This window comes from Callithrix jacchus, chromosome 8 (assembly GCF_049354715.1).
Source record: "Callithrix jacchus isolate 240 chromosome 8, calJac240_pri, whole genome shotgun sequence".
Taxonomy (NCBI): domain Eukaryota; kingdom Metazoa; phylum Chordata; class Mammalia; order Primates; family Cebidae; genus Callithrix; species Callithrix jacchus.
This window is the reverse complement of record NC_133509.1, coordinates 103,645,756-103,668,623: the sequence shown is the minus strand read 5'-3', so window position 1 is coordinate 103,668,623 and position 22,868 is coordinate 103,645,756.

Below are 22,868 nucleotides of genomic sequence, written 5' to 3'. Positions count from 1 at the left end.
CTCTGTGAGGGCAGGGGTTTTTGTTTATTTCATGTGGGATCTAGAACAGTGCTAGAGACACAGAAGGCTCTCAATACATAGTGGCTCAAAGAAGAGAGTAAAATGAATCATCCTCATCTTTTGTTTTCTCTTTCAAATCCAGTCTTTGATCAAGCTCAACAGGTTCAGATTTGGCTCAGGGCCCACGGATGTAAACTAAGGAGGTGAGGGTGTTGTCAAAGGCTTGAGGGGGGTGCTCACTGCAGAAACAGGCATCTCTGAGGATGGGCCATCAACCAGCCAACATGGACTGAACAAGGCAAGGCAGTGGAGCTCAGTGGTTAAGAACGTGGTGGTTCAAATCCAGGCCCTGCCATTTATTAGGTATGTAACCTTGGGCAAGTTATTTTATCTGAGCCTCATTTTTCTTATCGGTTAAATGTGGATAAAAATATCCACCTCTTAAAGTTGTAGTGTGGGTTAACGAGATAAAGCATGGCGAGTGCTTAGCACAGAGCCTGGCACGGGAAAGGGAGCCAGTATTCATGGCCCTGTGGAGGTGGAGGTGGAGGTGGAGCATTTGGGAGGGGGAAGAACACAGCTGGAAGAGCTGGGAAAGGGCCGACCTGCAAAAGACCTCTGTGTACCCAGATGGCATCTTATCAGCCTGCAATGGGGCCCTGCAAAGAGGCCTGCAGCAGGAACACCTACCCAAGGGGACCTGGCTGTGTCGTGGGGACTGACACGGTCGCAGCCCTAGCTAGATCCAGAAAGCCACTGGAATAATGCCAATGCCTTACTGTATGGATGGTGTCTTCCTTTGGGCAAAATAACCACAAACATGCCTCAACACATAAGACAGTATATACTGGGGAGGACACCCACGCTGAAGCCATGCCCAAGAATAAACGACACAAGGACTTACAAGATACCCTGAGTTGAGAACTACAGGGTCTAGAACCAAGGAGGAGCAAAAGGGCAAATGGGTGAGGTGGTGTAATTTTCCTTCCAGGAAGATAGCTGTGGTTTCATTACAGGAGATGGGCTTTCAGGGGGCATCGAAAGGAGAGGGGGGTTGGAGGAAAAGAGACACTACACACTGGGAGGCACATGTATGAAAATGTTATGTGTGATGTGAAGAGCCGGGGCAGGAGCAGCAGTGCAATTTCAGGGTGCACAGGGATTCTCTCCTGCCTCCAGGCAGGGCTCAAATGCATCCATCACTGGGCAGATGAATAGTCTGATCTGGATACCAAGGGGCTCCTCTGAACTTGTTCCAGGGTGAGCTTAATTGAGTCTAAATGACTCAAGTCCCCATTATGCTTGATATTTTAAATGGCACCGGTACTCAAAACAGCATGGTGTATTGGAAGATAGACCTGGAACAGGGGCCAGTAGACTTGATTTGAGGTTCTGGAAATCATTTTCCAGGTTTAATTTTGAGGCTCAGTTTCCTCATCTGTGACAGGGAGTAGCATCGTCCCCTCACAGGCCCCTGGTAATAAACCTCTGGGGCCTTTGGCTGTGGGAGCTCCAAGATTTGTGCTTCCAAGGACCACTCGCTTCAGCAGGACCCCCCCCACCTCCCCGGCCTAGTGCGGCCCTGCAAGAAGAGCACAGCTTCTCTGGTTAATCCGGACCTCACCCTGGCCCTGCCTGCGTGTGGAAACACAGTCCCTGGATGCTGGGTGGGGGCATCTGTCATTCAGTCTGTGCAGCTCAGGCGCTAAGCGCATAAATGGACGCCTGCAAAACACACTGGGCTCTTTGCTTGAAAGCCACCAGAGCGAGACAAAGGATGACTTCCCTGGCTGGATTCCTCAGCAGGGGGCCCGCCACGCCTGCCTCCTCCAGAAGTGCCTGTGCAGGTGTAGACATGTACACCTTCCTGAACGCTAGCTCTGCCCCACCTAGTGTGCGATGCAGATGCAAATTCCACTCTCTTGCAGCTACCTCTTGCAACTGCAGGCAAGTCACGTAGCCCTAGTTCCCCGGCTTCAGTTTCCAGAGCTACAAAGCAGGAGCCATAGGCATTCTAAACTCCCTGCCTTCTAGCAAATCTCCCAAAAGTTATTATGGATTGTTTTCGATTCTGTGGGACCGCTATGGGTCAGCTTGCATTCCCAAACCAAATGCATCCACTTGCCTTGGTTTAGCTCATTTGATGTCCCCTAACTGTGGCTAATTATGAGGGTCCAAAGCCAGCCTGCTGTGGTGGGGTTTTAGCTTCCATGTACTAGCTGAGTGACTCAGGACAAGTCATTTAACCTCTCTGTGCCTAGGTTTCCTCATCTCTAAAGTGGGATCTAGATGCACTTGCCCCATAGGCTGTAACATATGCAGTATGAACTCATGCATTTGAGTTAATTACATGAGTGAGCAAAAGTGTATGAGCTCATACTATACACGTAAAATGCTTAAACCAGTGCCTGGCATATAGTAAGAATCATTACAAGTGAAATAACAGTAACAGTGATAGTAGGTATTATTATTCATTTTCTACCCCAATGATCATTCCTGTTCCACTTTTCTGACTTTCTCACCATAGCCTTAAGGCCTGGCTCTATCTGGCATAGGTTGGCTATTACCATGAGCACTCCAAGACTCACAGAAGCAGGGGATGGAAGAGAAGTAGGTGGAGATGGAGGATTGAGAAGAGGATGTGCTGGGGCTGGAGGAGCAGGGAGAAGATAATTTCATCAGAAATAGGATGAGAGAACAATGGCTGGGCTAACCCTCTCAAAGCTCTGAAGGCCCAAGGCAGTGGCACAGTGTCTGTGCTGGGGTCCCCCAGTATGTACCTTAATCTGACATGTATAATGTGTGTACCACAATAGAATAGAATGAATTAAACTTGAAAGAGAGCTTATTCCTCAAGCTGGGTGGGAACTCCATTGAATGGAATTGAACAGCATTAGAAAGTGGGTGTATTATTTCTTCTCCTTTGAGAAGACTTAGAATGGAAGGTTGAGAAAAACTGTGGCTTCTTCAACCCCAAGCCTTTTCTTAGCACTTTGCGTTACTGTGCTGGGGCCATAAAGGAATCAGGCATATACTAGATGCCTAAGCAAGTTGTGAGACTAGGAGGGCCGTCTCATGCCCATTTGCCTAGACTCTGAATCCCTCCTGCATTCCTAACCCAACCCACGGCACCACGCTGGATCTGTGCCTGCTAAGTTCAAGACTTGGACACTCCTCAAACTACGTCTCAGAAAAGCAGGGCCCTAACCCAGATTGTTTTAGATCCCCCCCCCCCGCAGCTCCCTCTGTTTTTTACTGACCCTCTAGTCCCTGAGATATTATCCCAAGGAAGGGAGGCAGGCAAGCCTTGCTTGTGTAACTGCTACTTTGTCCCCTCTCTCCTCTGCTTCTCCTCCTGGCCCAGCAGAGCTGTCCACTTTCCCTTCCTATCTGAGGGGAAATTTTCTTAGGCTATCGACTGTCTTTTCTGAACTATGCTTATGGTAAAGTGGCATTATCAGACCATCTGACTTGGCACTTTAAAGAAAGATTTTTAAATTTAGAAATCTTTCCACAAAGCCTCTAGCAACTCAAGAGAGTCAGCATGGAACCCCAAGGCTGAGCAGTGGCCCATCGTTCAGGTGGTGTCCCCTTCCACAGTGAGAAGTGGGTCTGTGGCTGGGAAGCCACAAGGGAAAGAGGAAAGAGTGGTTTAAGATGCTCATTGGTGATACCCCTAGCCTACTTGTGGAACATATACTCCATTACACATATACTCCTGTGTAATGGGACTTATCATTTTATACTTATTGAAATAAGTGCATATTGAAATAAGTGAGGGGGGCATACAGCAAATGAAAGTACTCTTTTCCAAACGATGAGACTATACATGATTTTCATCTTCTTTTGTTCATACACATTTTCTAACTTTCTACAACTAATATATTACCTTAGGATAAAAAATATATACAATTAATATCATATTTTATGTGAGATTTTAATTAAAATATACAAATATATATTCATTAAGCATATCTAAAAAGACCTCTATATACTTCCTTATTTATATATTATATAGTACATAATGTAACCTCTAATATGTATGATACATTAGAATACGAGTGACTATTCATAGAAAATTTCTGGAAGGAACATGACAAAATATCAGGTTTTCTAGTTGTGTTTCTCTGTATTTTTTGGTTTTGCATTGAGCATTTATTTTAGTAATTAGGAGGAAAAACGTGTATATGTATGTATACATGTAACTGTGTGCATATGTGTGTACATGTATGTGTACATGTATGTGTGTGTGCGTGCACATTATGTGTATATGTGTGCATAGTATGGGTGCATTCATGTATGTGTGTATATGTGTGTACAGTGTGTATAGGTGTGTGCATATATATGTATGCATGTGTACAGATGTATATGTACGCATGTGTACAGCATGTGTGCATATGCATGTGCATGTATAGATGTGTGTGTACAGTGTGTATATATGTGCATACCGTATGTGTATGGGTGTGCATGTATACAAGTGTGCATAAAGTATGTGTATGTATGTGTATGCATATATATGTGTATATTGTGCATGCATATGTGTGCACAGTGTATATGTGTGCATATATACACATGTATGCACACAGAATGTGTATGTGCATACATGTACATATGTATACAGTATGTGTGTACACACGGGTGCAGTATGTGTACATGTATGAACAGTGTGTATATGTGTGTGCATGTATGCATATGTGTGCATACAGTATGTATGTGTGTGCATGCATACACGTTTGCATATATTGTGTATGCATGCATGCATACATGTGTGTATGTGTGCACACATATGTATGTGCATACATGTATGTTTTATGTGTGTTTCACTATGCTTCCTTCGGTGAAAACAAAAACTTCCAAGTTATTTTCAGATCATTATTCTTGTTTGTTTTCCTGGTACAGATTAGCTATCTGCTTTTCTCAGCATGAAAACGAGTACAACTTTTTTCCTGTGTTGATAGCTTCGAAATGTTGGAATTGGGCCTAAAGTGACTACACGATTTAGTGCATGTTTCAGTTTCACCAGGTCTTCTGTGCATGAAACCAGCCAGCATGGTTGAGTGAACTGTGAACATCTAGAGTTGTTTACAAACAGCAAAAACCCCACCAGGTAGATAATGTTCTGGGCTTAATTTCCATGCATGAGGTGCTGTGTTCTGTGGTTGCTGCCTGACTTCAGGGGATGTATGGGCCACTAATTGGAAGCACATTCACAGTGCAAAGCAAGAGAGAGGTAATGCCCGCCTAAGGGGCACTGTGAAGCTGCATCCTGGATGTCCAGGCCCTGGGGGAGATGAGCATGATGATCTCATGGTTATTTTCCATCTCATGATCAATGGGATTTCCCTGATGCTTGTGTAGCTGTTTGCAATTTGTTCTTTGGCTAGTACTTTCTAGATTGCTTTGAAGGAAAACACTGATTTCCCCATTTTATTCAGGGCTATATAAATAGCAAAGTTTTAGGTTCCCACCCTTTATTTATAGATTTGCCTCAGGAATTATTACCCAATATAAAAATGGACCTAAGAAAAAGAAAGTTCTTAAATAGGTGGACCTAGACTCTCCAGAACTTCTGGGCTGAGATGGGTTCATCTATAAATGAGGCCTCACTCTTCCAACCCCCAGCCCCTTTGCCCTTGGAGTTCTCTGATGGTAGAAAGGCCCTTGTCTCTGCCTAAAATTTTGAAATTCTCTGATGGAAGTTTTGATGTAATGGCAAATGTCATCTTGAGGCCTCAGAGTGTTTTCCACTTATTCATTACAAATCACCCTTCCACGAAGCAGTGCTTAAATCCTTCCCTAGCACTAGTAAGGATTGAGAAACAATAGAGGTTTCATGCTTTTGTCCAAATTGCATGGAAAGTTCCAGGGGTTACAGGAGGGAAGGATGGGGAGGAGAACAAAAACAGAACGTCTGGGTCTCAGGATATGCAGCTTAAAATATTAGCCTCTGGGACTCACAGCTTCAAACATGTCACTGGGTCCATAAATACCATTCTCATCACCTGGAGTTGTAAAGTGAACATTGTTTGGCTTCTCTGGGTTTGCATTTATGGTCTTGTTTGCCTGCTGGACACTGTCCACCCAACGCCACCTTCCATGGGCCTCTGTGGGATTCTAGGACTATCAGGGGACTGTCTGGAAAGGAAAACCCATTATACCACTGCCCCCAAGAAGGGACCACCCGGAACCACTCTCACAGTTTTTGCGGATCGTTTCTACAGGTCTTCCTGGTTATGCATCTTTTTGGTCACTTACATTTTTTTTTTAAATAACCAATCAAAGCCATCAGTATTTCCTAAGGCCCTACAGTGTTCAGAGCACTGTGGAGGCATCCTTGGGACATATAAAGAATTCTGGGACAAGGCTGGGGGAAATACAGATTCATTAAAGCCAACACATCTGAAATAGAACATATAAGGTGGTTTTCAATAATTAAACTGTGTAGGGTAGGCAAAAAGTGCAGTGAGCACAAAAGTAGAGAAAAGTCAACTTCAAGCTCTCCAGAGGTTTTTCGGGGTTGGGGCATTGGGGGAGAGAACAGAGTTGAAGCTGGACCACTCAGAAGATGGGCACAATCTAGACAGATATTTTGAGCGAAGGAAATGGAATGAGCAAGGACAAAGAGCAGGGATGGAGGAGGATATGGGGTGGGTTTGTAGGTCTGGCCAAGGTGAATTCACATGGGGGAGGGCATTGTTGAGCAAATTGGAGAGGTGGTAGGATAGGGTTACATTATGGAGGGCTTTGAAAGCTGCTTTTTCACTGTAAGTTCCTGTGCAATATTTTCCAAATAAAGACATGTTGCCAGCAATGGCTTCTCCAAAAATCTGACACTTGCCTTGGACTTCTTCCTCCTGTCTCCTTCCTCAACTGGCCCACCTAGCATAAGTCTCAAAGCACACGGACCAACTCAGGATGGATGGTTTGCCCATTTATCATGGGTGCCCTTTGGAGAGTCCAAACTGGCTTTCCCTTGGCAGGGAGTTTCATTTTGCCATCAGAACTAAACTGGGAAGAGATTAGATCAAGCGTTTGGGCTGTGTCTCCCCAGGCTACCATCTTGGGAGGGCCAGCAGCAGGCGCCAGGAGCTGGCTGGCATCAGGGTGCAATCTGGTAGCCACAGAAGAGACCCTTATCCTAGGAGGATCGTGAGCCCACAAACAGCTGCTTGGCTTGGCTCACCTTGGCTAGTAGCATTTCCAGCAGAGATGAGCAGAAAATGGATGGGTGGTTGAGAGCTGGCAGTGATAAGAAAGAAAGGGTCTTTGGTACTGAAATGAGATATCTGTGTCTCTGTCTTCAAATGGACAAGTTCTGGCCTTCAACCAAGTTGCTGGAAGACAAGTTTTTCCATTGTTGCCTGAAGCGCTCCAATGGAAGACGAGGGTGCATGGACCCACCAGGGCTGCTCTCCATGAGAGGAGGACTAAAAGTAGCAAGTGGCCAGGAGGGCAAGGGTGGACTCTGTAATGAGACAGAAGATGTAAGGAGTCAGGATGTGAGAGGAAAAAGCCATTGCTGGGCATGGCTGGGGCCTGGGAGCTCCCAGGGATGGGAACTATGGCAGCAGTTCTGGGCTCTTTCCACATCTGTCATCCTGGCCTAGTGCCCTCTCCTTGGATTCATGAGACCAAGAAGCAAATGTAAGGGAGGAAGGGCTTTTCAGCAGAGATGCCCACAAAGAAAGACTTAGTACCGCCTGCTGAGCTGCAGTGGGGGGCACTTGCCACTCTTCCCTGCCTCCTAACCATGACTTTCTCACTCAGAAACTGTCCATCTGTCCACTGTTCTGCCAAGCCCTGGAGACCCATGCTGATTTCCTTTGGAAGAGCCCCAACTCCCAGGGCGCCCTCAGCAACAGCAGAGCCTATGGACAGTTCCAATCTCAAACTTCCCATCACAAGGAAGGGTCGGCCTGGTCTGTGGAAGTTATGATAACATTGCTGTTTATGAGCAAGAGACCTCCATAAAGTCATCGGGACAGTTCTCTCGACAGCGTATCTAATCTTCTCTGGCTGCCATTCTGGGCACTTGGCTCCTGATCTATTTTGGTCTCTGTCTTCTTTGACTCATTCTGGGACTTCCGTGCCATAAATCTGAGCCTCCACCCCCAACCCCCCGCCTCCCGCCGCCCCACCACCACCACCACCACCACCAGGGCCTGGTCCCACCAGCAGGCGGACAATTCAGAATTAGCTGCAGTCATGGTTGTCCAAACTGACAGGCAGGGAAACTGAGGCACAGCAGGTAGCAGGGCCTTGTCTCATCTCCCACAGTGACCCGGCAGCACGGCTGCCAGCAAGGCCCAGGGTTCTGGCTGGGACTTCAGCTCTAGAGTTGTTACAGAAGGCCAGGGGCCATGTGAAATGTTACAAAGCTCTTACTGGGCCCCACTTGGCTACAAATCCCAGGGCTCTGCTACAAATGGGATTGTGGTGGGAATGCAATGGGGGTGGGGAGTGTGTGTGTGTGTGTGTGTATAAGTGGCAGGTTTGATAGTATGTTTGAAAGCCTTCCATGCCAGGAATTTGACAAGCACAGAATAGAGAAAGACTAGAAAACCAAAAATAATGTGGGCGAGAGAACAAAGAGTCTTCCCAAAGCCATGTTTCAAACTGTGGGCAAATGTCTTCCTGTTTCTCATCCAAAAGTCCCTGCCTCTAGGCCCAAGGGGCTGGCTGGGCCGGTTTGGCCAGTCTAAGGCCATCCCGCAGCCTCAGGCCTCTCTAGATGTGGCCTACGTGCTCTGGAGAGGGACACGGGGGAGGCAGGGAGGCAGTTAAGGTTTTAGACACTTTCTAGGTGCCTCAGGGGACCTACATATTTCCTATGTAAAGTTCAGTCTGTTTGCAATTAGACTTCTCTCCTTTGCTTATTTCCGGAGAGATTATAAATAGTGAAATCAGCTTAATTTGGCTCTCTCTGAGATCAACAGGCCACTGTTTCCAACAGTCTGAAAATACCAAGTAGTCCCACCCACATTCATGGGTTATGCCACGTGGCAGGCCTGGTAGGCTCTCTGTGATGAAGGAACTTTAAGTTGCATGCGTATTTGACAGATGACTTTCTGAACTCTAGCAAAGATATCTTCTTTTCAGCTTCAACTAAAATAGAAGGGATCCAGCTCTGTTTAGGTCTTGAAATTCTCTTTCTTTACTTAAAAAGCTCAAAGCCGTAAATGGTCTTTCAGGAAAACCTATCTTGATTCAATTACTTTACCAGTTTTAGCCTTTTCTTGGGGATTTGGGCACAGAGAAGACCCCGAGTCACCTCAGACATGCAGATGCTGCTCCTGACCTGTCACCCTCAGCACAGCAGGTGTCTAAGGTCATTTCTCCAGAGGTTGGGAGAGATGTCACTGATCAGTGTGCCCGAGGGTGCAGAGAAACAGCCCCCCATCTGTGAGATGACTCGGGGGACAGAAGGGAGCTGTAGATCATTATCCCTTTAGACTCTGCCTTAGTCAGAATGGGAATGGCTACCATGTAGTGACAAGTAGATCCCCACGTCTCAGTGGTTATGCCGCCTGAAATGGGACTTCAGGATTGCTGTCATCAGGGAAGCCAGAGCTGGAGGGCTGCTGTGATGCTTTTAAGGGCCAACCTTGATATGACTCTGTCCATATCCCTTTGGCCAGTATCTAGTCATATGGCCTCCACCTAACTGCAGAGGAGGCCGGGAAGTGGAGTGGAACATGTGGTTTTTGATGAGCAGGTATCATCAGGCTTGGACCTGGAGTCATCAGCCATAGGCCCTGAAGCCTAAAGAAGGTGTTCAGACAAAACTCTCATGAGGCTGTGGACAAAGTGGTGCTGAGGACTGACAGGACTGGCTTATTTGACAACCCACCATTTCCTCCTGGCACAGATGCCCATAGGAATATGGCTGCTTTGAGGAAGTATCCTGGAGGGTTACCCCAGGCTTGATGTCAAGATGGAGCCTTTAGCAGGTAACTAGGGAGAATAAAAATGAGCACCTGGGTTATTAATGGAAGCAGATCTGTCCCAGACCCTCAGCAGGCAGGGATGAGGCCCTTTCATGGACAGCACAGGGACTGGCAGTCACTTGTTCCCCAGCAGACCCAGGCCAGGGAAATGCATCTTTACATCTGCCCCAGATGAGAATCTCCCACAGGCCTCACAATGGGGAAATGCTTTCTCCTGCTGGAGTTACCTTATTGAAGGCTCCTCTGCCTTCGGTTAGGGCTATGGATACATCCTTAGCTTTTGGGGGTCCATGGGGCAGGGTGTAAGTGCTTTTCTGGGATGGTAGCTGGGAGGAGAATTCTGCAAACAGTGAAAAGTAAACCAAAGGAGATATAATAAAGAGCTGATTTACATATGTTAACCTCAACAGAAATAGTAAAGCATTCTGTCCAGACTGGATTGAGCAATCAACATGAATTTTCTTCCATCTGGGAACTAACAGCTTTGTCAAGTGTTCATTATTTGCAGTGTCTACTTTTGTATTGGTGTGGGAACTTAAAGCTGAACCCTCACTAACAGATGGAGGAGCACAGGGGAATGCTGGCTCAAACTGGGTGCAATGGTTAAATTTTATGTCAACTTGGCTAGCCTATGGTGCCCAGCTATTTGGCCAAATACTAGTCTAGATGTTTCTGTGAAGGTATTTTTTTAGATATGATTTACAATAAAGTCAACATTTACAATCGTAAGTAAAGCAGAGTAACTGCCAAAAAAGGTGTGGACTTCATTTATCAGTTGAAGGCCTTAAGAGCAAAGGCTGAGGTTTCCTGAAGAAGAAGGAATTCTGCCTGAGTTTCCAGCCTTTGGACTCAAGGCTGAAGCATCGACTCTTACTTGCTTGCCAGTCTACCTGATGTCCTGCAGAATTTGAGATTTGCCACCTCTCTCCACTCCTGTCACATTTGTCAATTCCCTTAAATCCATCTGTCTCTCTCTCATCTATAGCTACATCTCTCTAGATACATCTACATTAGTCAGAATGGGAAAGGTTATGCTGCTGTGACAAATAAATCCCTACATCTAGGCACCATAGCCTAGCCAAGTTGACATAAAATTTAACCATTGCACCCAGTTTAAGCCAGCATTCCCCTGTGCTCCTCCATCTATTAGTGAGGGTGAAATATGTGACTTCAAGACTGCTGTCATCAGGGAGGACAGAGCTGGATGGTTGCTGAGTTCCTTCAAAAGGCCAACCCTGAAAAAGGCAGATATCACTTCTGTCCACATCCACCTATGTATATCCATATCTAATCTATCTGTCTCTATATAGAGAGATCCTATTGGTTCTGTTTCTCTGGGGAACCTTGATAATACACTGCGGGAAAAGCAGATTAAATTACAGAAAGTAATTCCATGATGAGTAGATATTTTTATTAGTTCATAGGAAAAGGGGGTAAATAATAAGGAAATAGAAATTGTGGTGGTATAAATAAGGGAGTTTCACTATAGCAGTGATACTTATTATTATGTTAAGTATACAAAGTGGGGTGTAACGAAAACTAAACTCAATAGAAATGGTCTGGCTGTTTAGTAATTTCATTTCCAAAAAGATGATGTTTGCTTGTGGAACTTCCTGTCTGGGGTTCCCCCTCTTCCTGAGGACCTCCTGGTACTGCTCTCCTCACATTTAAGTGTGTGATGCGCATCTGGCGGTGCCCCTGAGCAATAGATTGTGTTTGCCCAGTACAGATCTATTGCTGGCCCCGTCTCCTTTCTCTTAGTTCTATTTACACTTATGCATGTATTTTTAAACAACAGCTGTAAACTAGGGCTCTTTGGTTGCTAGGGATAAAAAGTCTGTCTCAAATTGTTTTAGCAAAGGGTAAATCCAATGGCCCATGCAACAGAAAGATCCAGAATTAGGGCCAGTATCAGACATATGGATTCAGGGCTAGAATAATGTGTCATCAGGACTTGGTTACTCTTCATCTCTCAACTTTGCTATGCTGGCTTCAGAGTCAGGTTTCATGTGACAGAAAAATGACAATAATTCCAGGCTCTATACCTCTCAGATTTCAGGTTCAAGGGGAAAGAGTGATCCCCTTCCCAGAAGTCCTAGGGAAGGCCTCAAGGTATCTCATTGGCTCTGAATGATCAGATATTCATTCCTAAACCAATCACTATGCCCACGAGAATGTAATGCTCTGATTGGCTTAGGCCTGGGTCCTATGCTTCACCTTGAGTTGGGGGTAAAGTTAGCTGCCCTGAAATCTCATGGACTGAGAAGAACAGGGCATGGTGCATGATTCCCAAGAAGAAACAGGGACGTGGGTACCAGAAGAGAGTGGATGAATGCTGATTTGTTAAAATGACAAGAAAGCTTAGGCCGGGCACAGTGGCTCATGCCTGTAATCCCAGCACTTTGGGAGGCCGAGGCGGGTGGATCACGAGGTCAAGAGATCGAGACCATCCTGGTCAACGTGGTGAAACCCCATCTCTACTAAAAATATAAAAAATTAGCTGGGTATGGTGGCGCGTGCCTGTAATCCCAGCTCCTCAGGAGGCTGAGGCAGGAGAATTGCCTGAACCCAGGAGGAGGAAGTTGCGGAGAGCCAAGATCGCGCCATTGCACTCCAGCCTGGGTAACAAGAGCAAAACTCCGTCTCAAAAAAAAAAGAAAAGAAAAGGAAAGAAAAGAAAGCTTAAACATTCATAATCTGTTCATCTCTTGGGGCAGCACCAATGTGAAGTTGGCTCATCCTTCTTTTGGCTGCCCCAAGATCCCTTTCCATATGTGTTTTGTATAATCGCCACTGCCAGGGCCATACAGTCCTGTTAGTAAAGCGTTCTTCCCTTGAGTTCCTCTCCCGACAACCGCTCTAATCCCAGTGTCTTCCCTCCAGAGGCTTATTATAGACACAGTTTAGGATGGGTTGGGGGAAGTATATTTCTGACAAAGCGATGTTTCCACTTCACACATATGACTAATAGGGAACTTGGCCAGGAATAACTCTTTATACAGTTTTGGAAACCCTGGCCTAGACCATAAATTATGGATTAAAGCTCGATCCCTGTCTTTTAACTAAAAACTCAATATACTGCCTGAAGGACAGAGCAACAGAGGAGCCTGACATCAAATACCCAACAGTGTCATCCCATTGGGATAGCCTCCAGGCCTGTGAGGAGGTCACCTTCCCATGGCATTGCTCTCCAGGACCAGGCAGAAAGCCTGAGCTTGATCCCTCACTCCATTCCCCTTACTACCTTGCCAAGAAAAGCCTTAAAAGTCTTGGAAACATCTCTGGTTTTCTAACTCAAGAGATTCCAGCAACAGAGGTCAAAGAGTCACATGGGAGTATGTGGAAGGGCAGATATATCTGGGCAGGAAGATAGATGCTTATCCTTGGTGCATCATGTGAGTAGGGGAAGAAAGGGGCTGAAAGGACAGAAGGAGCATGGCAGGGCTTAGGGCTCTCAGGAGAGAGAAATAGGAGTGAGGGACATTGGCAGAAGAGGCTGAGAAGAGGAGTTTGTCTCACTGGTTGAGAATCCAGGGTATTTTTGTCATGCATTTCCATTAGAAGTCACATCCAGAAAACCACCAAGCTTCTGACCCAGGAGGGAGAGGATAAGAGGGCACAAGATGGCCCAGAGGATGAGTTGACACATTGATTGTTCAGTGGTAAAGGCTCAGGAGTAAGGATCAGGGTTGGAGCAGTAAATAAGCACATACGAACCCAATGTGAGCAAATGCGAGCCTGACAGAACAGGTGGGAGATTCACTGGCAGCAGACAGATACCCCGGGGTGATGAAGAAGGAAGCTATGCTCTCTTTTCCGACAGGGAGGGCTATATTCCTCCATCTCAGCAGAACATCCAACTTTGACATGGCCCAGATCTTTGGGGAACCTTGTTTTACCCTGTATCAGCTAAAAAAAAGTCGGTTGAAATGTGACTGACCAGAGAACCTTTAACTTCTTTCAGATTTAGCTTTCGGACAAAGTTAAGAAACTCTTCTGAGCCTTATTTTGGTATGAGCGTCATTGTGGGTGGGGGCGGATGGGGTAGGGAAAAGCTCTGTAAGGGCAGGCTAAAAGGTGCCACATTTTCTTAGTTTAAGTAAGTAGGCATCGTCCTTGGTGGTTGGGGGACTTAAAGATTATTTAGAAGAGAGATAGGGGAAAGGTGTCAGGAAGAATGTAACTACAGCCTCCTAGAGTATTCTTGGCTAAAAAATTATCTTGAGGCTGGGCGCGGTGGCTCACGCCTGTAATCCCAGCAGTTTGGGAGGCCGAGGCGTGTGGATCACGAGGTCAAGAGATCAAGACCATCCTGGTCAACATGGTGAAACCCCATGTCTACTAAAAAAACAAAACAAAACAAAAAAAAAATTTAGCTGGGCATGGTGGTGCATGCCTGTAATCCCAGCTCCTCAGGAGGCTGAGGCAGGAGAATTGCCTGAACCCAGGAGGTGGAGGTTGCGGTGAGCCGAGATCGCGCCATTGCACTCCAGCCTGGGTAACAAGAGCGAAACTCCATCTCAAAAAAAAAAAAATTATCTTGAAATTAAGTAATAGAATTGACTGCCTCTCTAGCTAATAAAATAACAGCGACAACAATGCTTATTTTTTCTTACTCCTGTAGGGTGTGGGCAGATTACCTGAGGTCCAAATTCCCTGGAGGCCATAAATACGAAAACCTTGAAGCTTATTGCTAGTATACACTAAGCCTCAGCCTCCTGAGGAGCTGGGATTACAGGCACGCACCACCATGCCCAGCTAATTTTTTTTTTTTTTTTTTTTTTGTATTTTTAGTAGAGACGGGGTTTCACCATGTTGACCAGGATGGTCTTGATCTCTTGACCTCATGATCCACCCGCCTTGGCCTCCCAAAGTGCTGGGATTACAGGCATGAGCCAAAGTGCCCAGCTTCAAGATAATTTTTAGCCAAGAATACTCTAGGAGTCTGTAGTTACATTCTTCCTGACACCTTTCCCCTATCTCTCTTCTAGCTTTTGGTGTCTAGCACCAAAGCAGTACCCTCAATGGTTAGAGTCTGTCTTCATGAAGATCTAGAATAACATGTTTATCAAGTGCTTATAAACGCACCTGATGCTAAATTTAATGTTTCAGAAATATACTCTCATCAAATCCTGACAATGAATTTGTGAGAAGGGATCACTGCTTCCATTTTACAGAAGAGAAAGCAGAAGCTCAGAGAAGTTCAATAACCATAGCTGAAAAGCAGTGAAAATCGAATTCAGTCCCGATCAGTTAGACCACAAATTGTGTGCCTTTAACTCTTATGCTGTTCTCACCAACACCTATACTCCCTCCCACATCTAGCACTGTTAGGCCTAAAGTCTTAAGGCAATGACTCAGATTATGAGTGTATCAGTCAGCGTTCTGGTAGGAGAGAGATGGCACACTCAAATGGGGTAAGTGAGGAGAATTTAGAAATGCAACTACTTGTAAGTTATGCGTAAGGCTAAAGGAAGCTAACAAGGCAAAGTGAAGCCCTCCAGGGTTTGCAGGGGTGGGGAGCCTGAAGGGTAAAGGGAAAGAGGTGTAAGAGAAAGTATCTGGAGATCTGGAGAGAGCCACCCATCAGGGGCTATGACCTTAGACAGAGGGGCAGTGGAGAGACACAGCCAAGCAAGCGCCCATTATAGTAGAGCCAGGAGGATAAATAAATATCCTGACCTTGTCCCACCCTCCTATCTCTCTCTCTCTGTTTTTTGTTTGTTTTTGTTTTTGAGACGAAGTCTCACTCTGTTGCCCAGGCTGGAGCACAGTGGCTCGATCTCAACTCACTGCAACCTCCACCCCACTGGGTTCAAGTGATTCTCCTGCCTCACCCTCCTGAGTAGCTGGGATTACAAGTGCACACCACCATGCCTGGCTAGTTTTTTGTATCTTTAGTAGAGACAGGGTTTCATCATGTTGGCCAGGCTGGTCTCAAACTCCTGACCGCAGATGATCCACCCACCTCAGCCTCCCAAAGTGCTGGGATTACAGGCATGAGCCACTGTGCCCGGCCCCACCCTCCTATCTTTTGCCGGTGCCTCCCACTGGCAGAACCCAACTGAATCAGCCAGAGGGCAAGGGTGCCCAGCAATGTGGTCCACAAGGTCAGCTTCCTGGGGCACAGAGCAGCAGGGAAGAGGATGCAGTGTCTGTAGAGGGGCAAATTAAGATGCCCAGCATAATGAGTTAACACGTCCAGCTGTCTGAAGGTTTCTGCTTTGGACTCAGGGTTAATTTCTTTCATCTACAAGGAAAGGGATGGCTTATGAAGGCTTAGGGAAGAAAGTGATGATCATTAGGAATCAGCATGGATTCACCAACAAAAAGATGACCTACTCATGGCACCTTTTCGCGAGGAGGAGATGGGATTCCTAACTTGGTAGCTCATGGCATGTGGTAGGCAGCAGAGCACACATGTCTTGGCTCTCTTGAGAATAAGGAGGCTGGAGACTATCACTGGGACAGCTGAGGGGTTGTGCTGAGTGACCGGCCCTAAAGCTGCAGACAAACAGGGATGTCAGCCTGAACAGGAGGTACCATCCATGTCCCAGAATCTCCCATGGCCCTTCCATTTCAACAACTCTATCAGAGACTAGGAAGAACTCTCAGAGGCAGCTCACACCTTGGATAACAGAATTAGAATCTCCTAAGATCCCAACAGTTTGGATTCATGGTGGATGAATGTAACAAGATGATCTATAATACCATTAATATATATCTGGAAGCTTGGGGCTAAACAAATGGATTTTTATACATGCCCAGGATGAGGCAGGTATGAAAGACTCAGGGGTGTGTGTTGACAGTAAAGTTGATGTGAGTCAACCTGAACAATTACCAAGAAAATTGGTATCATCTTAGGTGACATTAACTGAACAAGACTGTTGAGGATGAGGGAGGTATTTCTCCTGCTGGCCTCTTTACTGTTCTGTCTCACCTGGAATGCCACTGCACTGCTTTTAAAGAAAAAGCCAAATGAAACAGATTGCATTTGCGACAGCCATGGGGATGGGGGAGGGGGCCTGAGAGTGTGTCACAAGAGAATGTGTGAAGGAAAAGCAGAAGAGATAAATAAGAGAGCCGGCAAATAAAAGAGAGGTCCTCAAGGGTCTGGAAGGTGGTCATGTTGAAGAGCCTTGTTGGTGGAGGACAGAAAGAGAATGCAAAGACCACTGGGTGATGGCTAACAGGGCCAGCCTGGAGCTCAGGCTGCTGGCAGTCACAGTGGCGCGTGAGGTGGTGACTTGGCTTCCCCTAGAGATGTTCGCACCCAGGGCTGTTGGAGAAGAGACCTCCACCTGGCATGAAAAGGAGGGCTGTTGTCTCAAAGGATGTCTGTTGAATTCAAATGCCTGGGCACATGAGTATGTTCACATGCCACATCCCCAGCATGATCACACTTCCTCAGGTGTGGTGACCCATGATGGAGCGCACCCACAAATATTTTCAAACTTTGGAGCATCTGCTATTCTCCTTTAAGTGACATTTGGGAATCTATGGAGACGCAGATTTCCCCAGCATCGCAGAAGGAGCAGGAGCTTTGGGGTATAACAGATCTGGGTTTGAATTTCCCCTTGGCCATTTCTGGCTGTAAGATCTCAGACAAGTCACATTCAGCATCATCAGCTCCTGGTGCAGACCCCTGGCAGGCACCAGGGATTGTCGAGAATAAAGCAACAGACACGGTTCCTGCCCTCAGGGGGCTTACTGTCTCGTGTTCTGTAAAGCAGAAATAATTCCACTGTCCTACAGTGTGTTTGAGGAATATGTGGTCATCCCAGAGGTGGCTCCCTTTCCATTCTCTTTCTTGCAAGGAGCTCGAAGCTATAGCCATTCACAGGAAACCAGGGACACTCAGAAACCCTAAGGGGCCTTTGTATGAAATCTGTACCCCTCTTTCCTTTCAAAAGGTTGCTGAACATCAGGCCTGCCCCTCGCTGCTTCCTGAACGGCTTCCTCTGTGGCTGCAACTCTGCTCAGCCACCCATTCACTGACTTTCCCCTGGAGACGCTGTACACAATTTGGTGAAATGTTGACGGCAGATGTGCGATGGCCACTCTTTCTTAGCAAGCAGGACTCCCTCATTTCTGTGCTCCTGGGTCTGGATGCTGTAGTGTTCTCAATGTCTCGGCAGGGTGAGAAGTCATCCAGTTTCAGAGTGCACTGATCAGCCAGAAACAAGTGGCTCTTCCTACCCATCTTTCAAGGTTAGCCCAAATACCACCTACTCTGGGAGCACTGCCTAGGTTTTCTCCTTCCCCTAAACATTCTGTGCCACAAAACCAAGGACTGTCAAAGATTGGTCTCATTTCCTGTGTGTTCCCATTTTACAGAACGGGAGACAGATCAGAACAGTAGCTCTCTGAGGGCAGGAGCAGTGTCTGCTGCCATGTGCTCTGGAACCCTGTGCCTGCCCAGGCAGTGCACCAGGAGCTGATTCTGTCTCCCAGCTACAGTGTAAATCCTCAAGGGTGAGACCAAGTCCTCTGAATCCATCCGAATGTTTAGCTCCATTTTGGGGAGATGGCAGATGTCCAGTAAAAGCTTGCTATTGGATTCTTTTCCAAGCTTTTCACAAATCCCTTTTTAAAGTCAAGAGCAGGAAGAGTAAGCATTTATTCATTCAACCAGCATATTTTGCAAAAATTTCAAATCCATGATTCACAAACTAAAAGCTACTCAGCAGCACGTCTCACGTGGCCAGCCCAGTATTTTTCTGTTGTTTTTAATTAGTGCAAATATTTTTAAAAACAGGATACTTTATACGGAACTCTGGATTTCTAGGCTGTCTCAAATACCCAGCCAAAACTGGGTGGTGCTGCCCCCTTTAGACAGGCCGGTCTTCTTCAAGTCTGGGCAGTGCTCACTCAGCTTCGCTCGGCAGGTTAGTGCCAGCCCCCATCAGCATTTGAGTTCGTAATCCACGGCTTATTTGTTTAAAAACTACTAACATCAAAAGGAATCTCACAAAATGGTGAGCTCAGAGACACCTGATTTCTTGGGTTTATTTCTTGACCCACTGTAGGATATGCTCCTCCACTCCCCTCCAGCCCAAGATTCTTTCTCCCCTCCCCCCACCCACCCTGGGGGCAACCAAATCCTAATGCCCATTGCAGGCGTCTGCATCTCCTGTCAGTCCTGCTGACAGCTCCATTGGCAGCAGGCTGAGCATCCTTGCCTCAGAACTTTCAGGGAGTGCTAAGGCGGGCAGGTGTGTTCCCTGGCGGGGCATGGCTCCAGGTTGGGCCCAGAGGGCCCCAGCAGCTGCTGTCCATGTGTCACTTCCCAGGCAGAGGGAGGGCATCTGGAGAGACCACCCACTCAAGGGCTGGGCTGCCTCTCCAGAAAGACACCCCGGCTGCCATCTCCTTTCAAAGACACCCTGGGAAGCGACCCTCGGCTTGCCTTGGTGCAGTGTCCTAGGTTGCCCAGGCTCTCAGAGCAGGCGGGACCCTCCTGAGGTGCTGCTTCCTGCCCTCTGCAGGCGCAGATTTCAAAGCTGTCAATTCACTCCTTTCCCTCCTGCCCGCCTCCCGCCCTCTTCTTCTCCCCAACATTCTTTGCTTCTTGTTTATATTGCAGAAAACATCTGCGAGAGTAAATGACTGAGATGAAAGATCTTGGCAAAGGGCTATTTTTCTTTGCTTGGCTTAAAGGGGGACAGATGAAGACTTTAGCCTCATCCTCGCCTTCTCCAGCGTGACTCCCTCCCCCAGCTTCCAGAGAGGAGAGAAATGGGATCTGAATGAAGACAGACCAGAAGATGGCCCAGCCAGCCCCAAGGCATCAAGTCCCCAGGCAGGGGAGATTGTTTTTCCAGTGGAATGGGCTGGCCTGGAGGAAAAGGCTCACTGGGTGGAGAGGAGGGAGCACAGATCACATGCTTCTGCAGGGCTTTCCCCCAGCGCTACCCACTCTCTGCCCTCCCTCCAGGGCACATGGCCACCCCCGCCAGCAGCAGACCTTTGTCCTGGGCTTGGTGGCATGTTACAGAGGAGACACCACCCCACCAGCCTTTCCTCCCTCCTGCCCCTCTCTCCTGAGTGGTTGCGCTGCACAGGGAGTGACATCCTGGGCTGCACAGCCTCTCTCTAACTCCAGGGAGCTGTGTGGCTTTAGACAAGTTAATCACGTCTCTGGTCATCAGTTTCTCCCTCTGTAAAATGGGGATAAAGATACCTGCTTCACAGAGTTGCAGTGAGGATGAAATGATTTAACAACGTGTGCTCCCCACAAAACCAGGCACTTAATAAATGGTGATGATAATGGTGATGGTGACGAGGAGGAGGATGAAGATGATGATGATCCGGTGGGGTGTGGGGTGGGAGGCAGGGAGAACCCTAGCAGAGTCTCTCTCTAGGTGACTGACCCTCCATCTTTCCCTCTGTGGATGAAATGGAGTTCATTCCCTCCTCTTCATTGTAGAGGGATTGTGAAGTAGGACTGAGTGATTACACTTGGTGCAGATGAGATGAAGGGGTGATGTGGACATCAAGCTTCACTATCCTCGGCATTGTGAGGGCCGTTTTCTTCTGCAACTCTTGGCTGCCCTGGCACTTGCCAGCTCTCCTGCCTGGCCATTGTCACCAGGAGGCAGGGGCCAGTGTCCCTCATCTAGATGAGCCCCTGGCACCATGCACCATGAGGATAGGTCTGTTAGTGCTGGCCAAGGCTGACTGTCCTGGGCCCCAGATTCTCAGTCCAGGCAGCCTGTACTGACATGGCACTAGTGGCACCAAGGTTTCCATGGTGGCTGGCTCAGAGGCTCCCACAGAGCCAGGCTAGGGATGTGGCTATCCTCAGAGAGCAGCTGGGGAGCTCTTCCCACCCCGTCTCACCTGCCAGCCCAGCCCAGAGCCTCCCTTTTTCATGGTCCCTGGTGCTCCTGTTAGAGTCATGCAGTGGCCATGCGCTTCTTGGCAAGGGCAGGGCCAGATCTTAGAAAGACCTCAGTGCCCAGACCAAGGCAAGGCAGCTGTCACTTAGGAAAATAATGAGCAGATTCTTACCAGGCGGGACAGGTAAGTTCTGATTTGGGTGTAGGAGGAAGAAAGTCAGCTCATGGGCAGCAGCTTAGGAGGAAAATAGCTGGTAGCTGAGCTCCAGGGCAGGAGACATCCTCTTAGCCCATCGTTGTCCAGCCTGGGTCCACCCGCTCACTAAATGAATCCAGGGATGTCTGTTTATGAAGCATGAAGCTGGTGAGCTCCGAGCAGAAGAGCCACAACCTGCCCCAGTTCCGCACTTCTGGACCTGCTCTGTGAAATCCTCCACACGCTAAGGAGAAACAACCTTTTCCTGCCTGCAGGCTTCCTTCAGGACACACATAGGAAGAAAAAGCCTGGATCAATCTCCTCCCAGACACAGATGCCTGAAGCACCCAGACTGATCTCTGCAGGGACGGAGGCAGCGGTCCTAATAGATGAACTATTGACTCCTATGAGCTGGACCCTGGGGCTTGGCCCAGGCTCACTTAGTGTACTATTCAACTCTACATTTAATGATGGGGAGGCTGGTGCAGTGGCTCACACCTATAATCCCGGCACTTTGGGAAGCCAAGGCAGGAGGATTGCTTGAAGCCAGGAGGTTGAGACCAATCTTGGGCAATATAGTGAAATCTTGTCTCTACAAAAAAAAAAAAAAAATTAATGATGGGGAAACTGAGTCCCAAGAAGTCAAGCAGCATGCCCCAGCCATGCAGCGCTAAGTTTTGGCTGCAGCATCAGGATTTGAACCTGGATCTGCGTGGCTATCCTATTGGACAGTGCAGCTCCAGAACATTCCATCTTTGTAGAAAGTTCTAGCAGGTAGCACTGTGACTAGGTTGTCCTGAGGTTCTTTCCTATTTTAACTAGGCTGTTTAGACCCTTTTATTCAGCTATAAACTCATCTAGTCTCTGACATACACCCTGTCCCCTCCCCCTGTCTATCCTCAAAGACAGGGTGGTAGTTCTTGACCCTGCATAGTGAATAGGAGCAGAGGGGACAAGTGACCCATGGGGGCTGGGAGTCAGGAGCTCAACCCAGTCCTCCCTGCCATGCTGCACTTTCCTTGCTGTGTCTGTGCAGAATCGGAGCTTGGCATGTCCCCTCAGGGGAGGGGGGCCTTGGGGCCTAACTCAGTCACCCGCCCAGGCAGGCCCAAAGGTCACATTGCCAGCTTGAGGTCGCCTTTTCAATCACCTGACCCTCTAAATTGGACCCGGAGAGCAAGCTCTGGGCCAGAGCGCAGGAGAAAGGGGCTCTGTGTCGGAGTCCCAGAGCTGCTCTGCACCCTGAACAGACAGAGGCCAGCTCTGTGCAGCATTGCCCAGTGAGGCCGGGAGGGCAGCAAGCTCTGGCAGCACACAGCAGCCTCCCTGTTCCGATACCAGCTTCTGGATGATGGGCCTTGACCCTCAGTTACCCCACTGAGAAAGGGGGAGAAGACTTTGAGAGCTGGACAGAGGTTCTATACTTTAGGGTTCCATGCACGAATCTTACTTGAGTTTCTCAGCTGTCCTGGGAGGTGGGTGGGGTACCTGTAGTCATGTCTGTGGGTGCGCTCAGATGACCAGGCTCAAAGTGAACCCTGCCCCAAATGGCCCAGCTAGACGGTGGCAGAGGAGGAGGCTGCCTGCTGCTGGGGCCAGGCTTCTCAGTCACCGACAATGCTCAGATCTGGTTTTGCCCGGCCTGAGCCCCTTGCACATGGTGCTGTCAATGCCTGCCATTCCTGTGGGTTTTCCAGTTCCTGGAGGACAGGGACTGTGTTCTGTTCCTTGCTAAAAGCCAGCACCTGGACCATGCCTGGCTCTTAGAAGACCTTCAGCAGACATCAGATGGATGGATGAATAGCCGTGGTTGAAAGTGGGCAGAATGCTTGGGACAGCAGTGTGATCTGGCTTCTGTCTGCTGTGAGGCAGTTACCTGTCTCA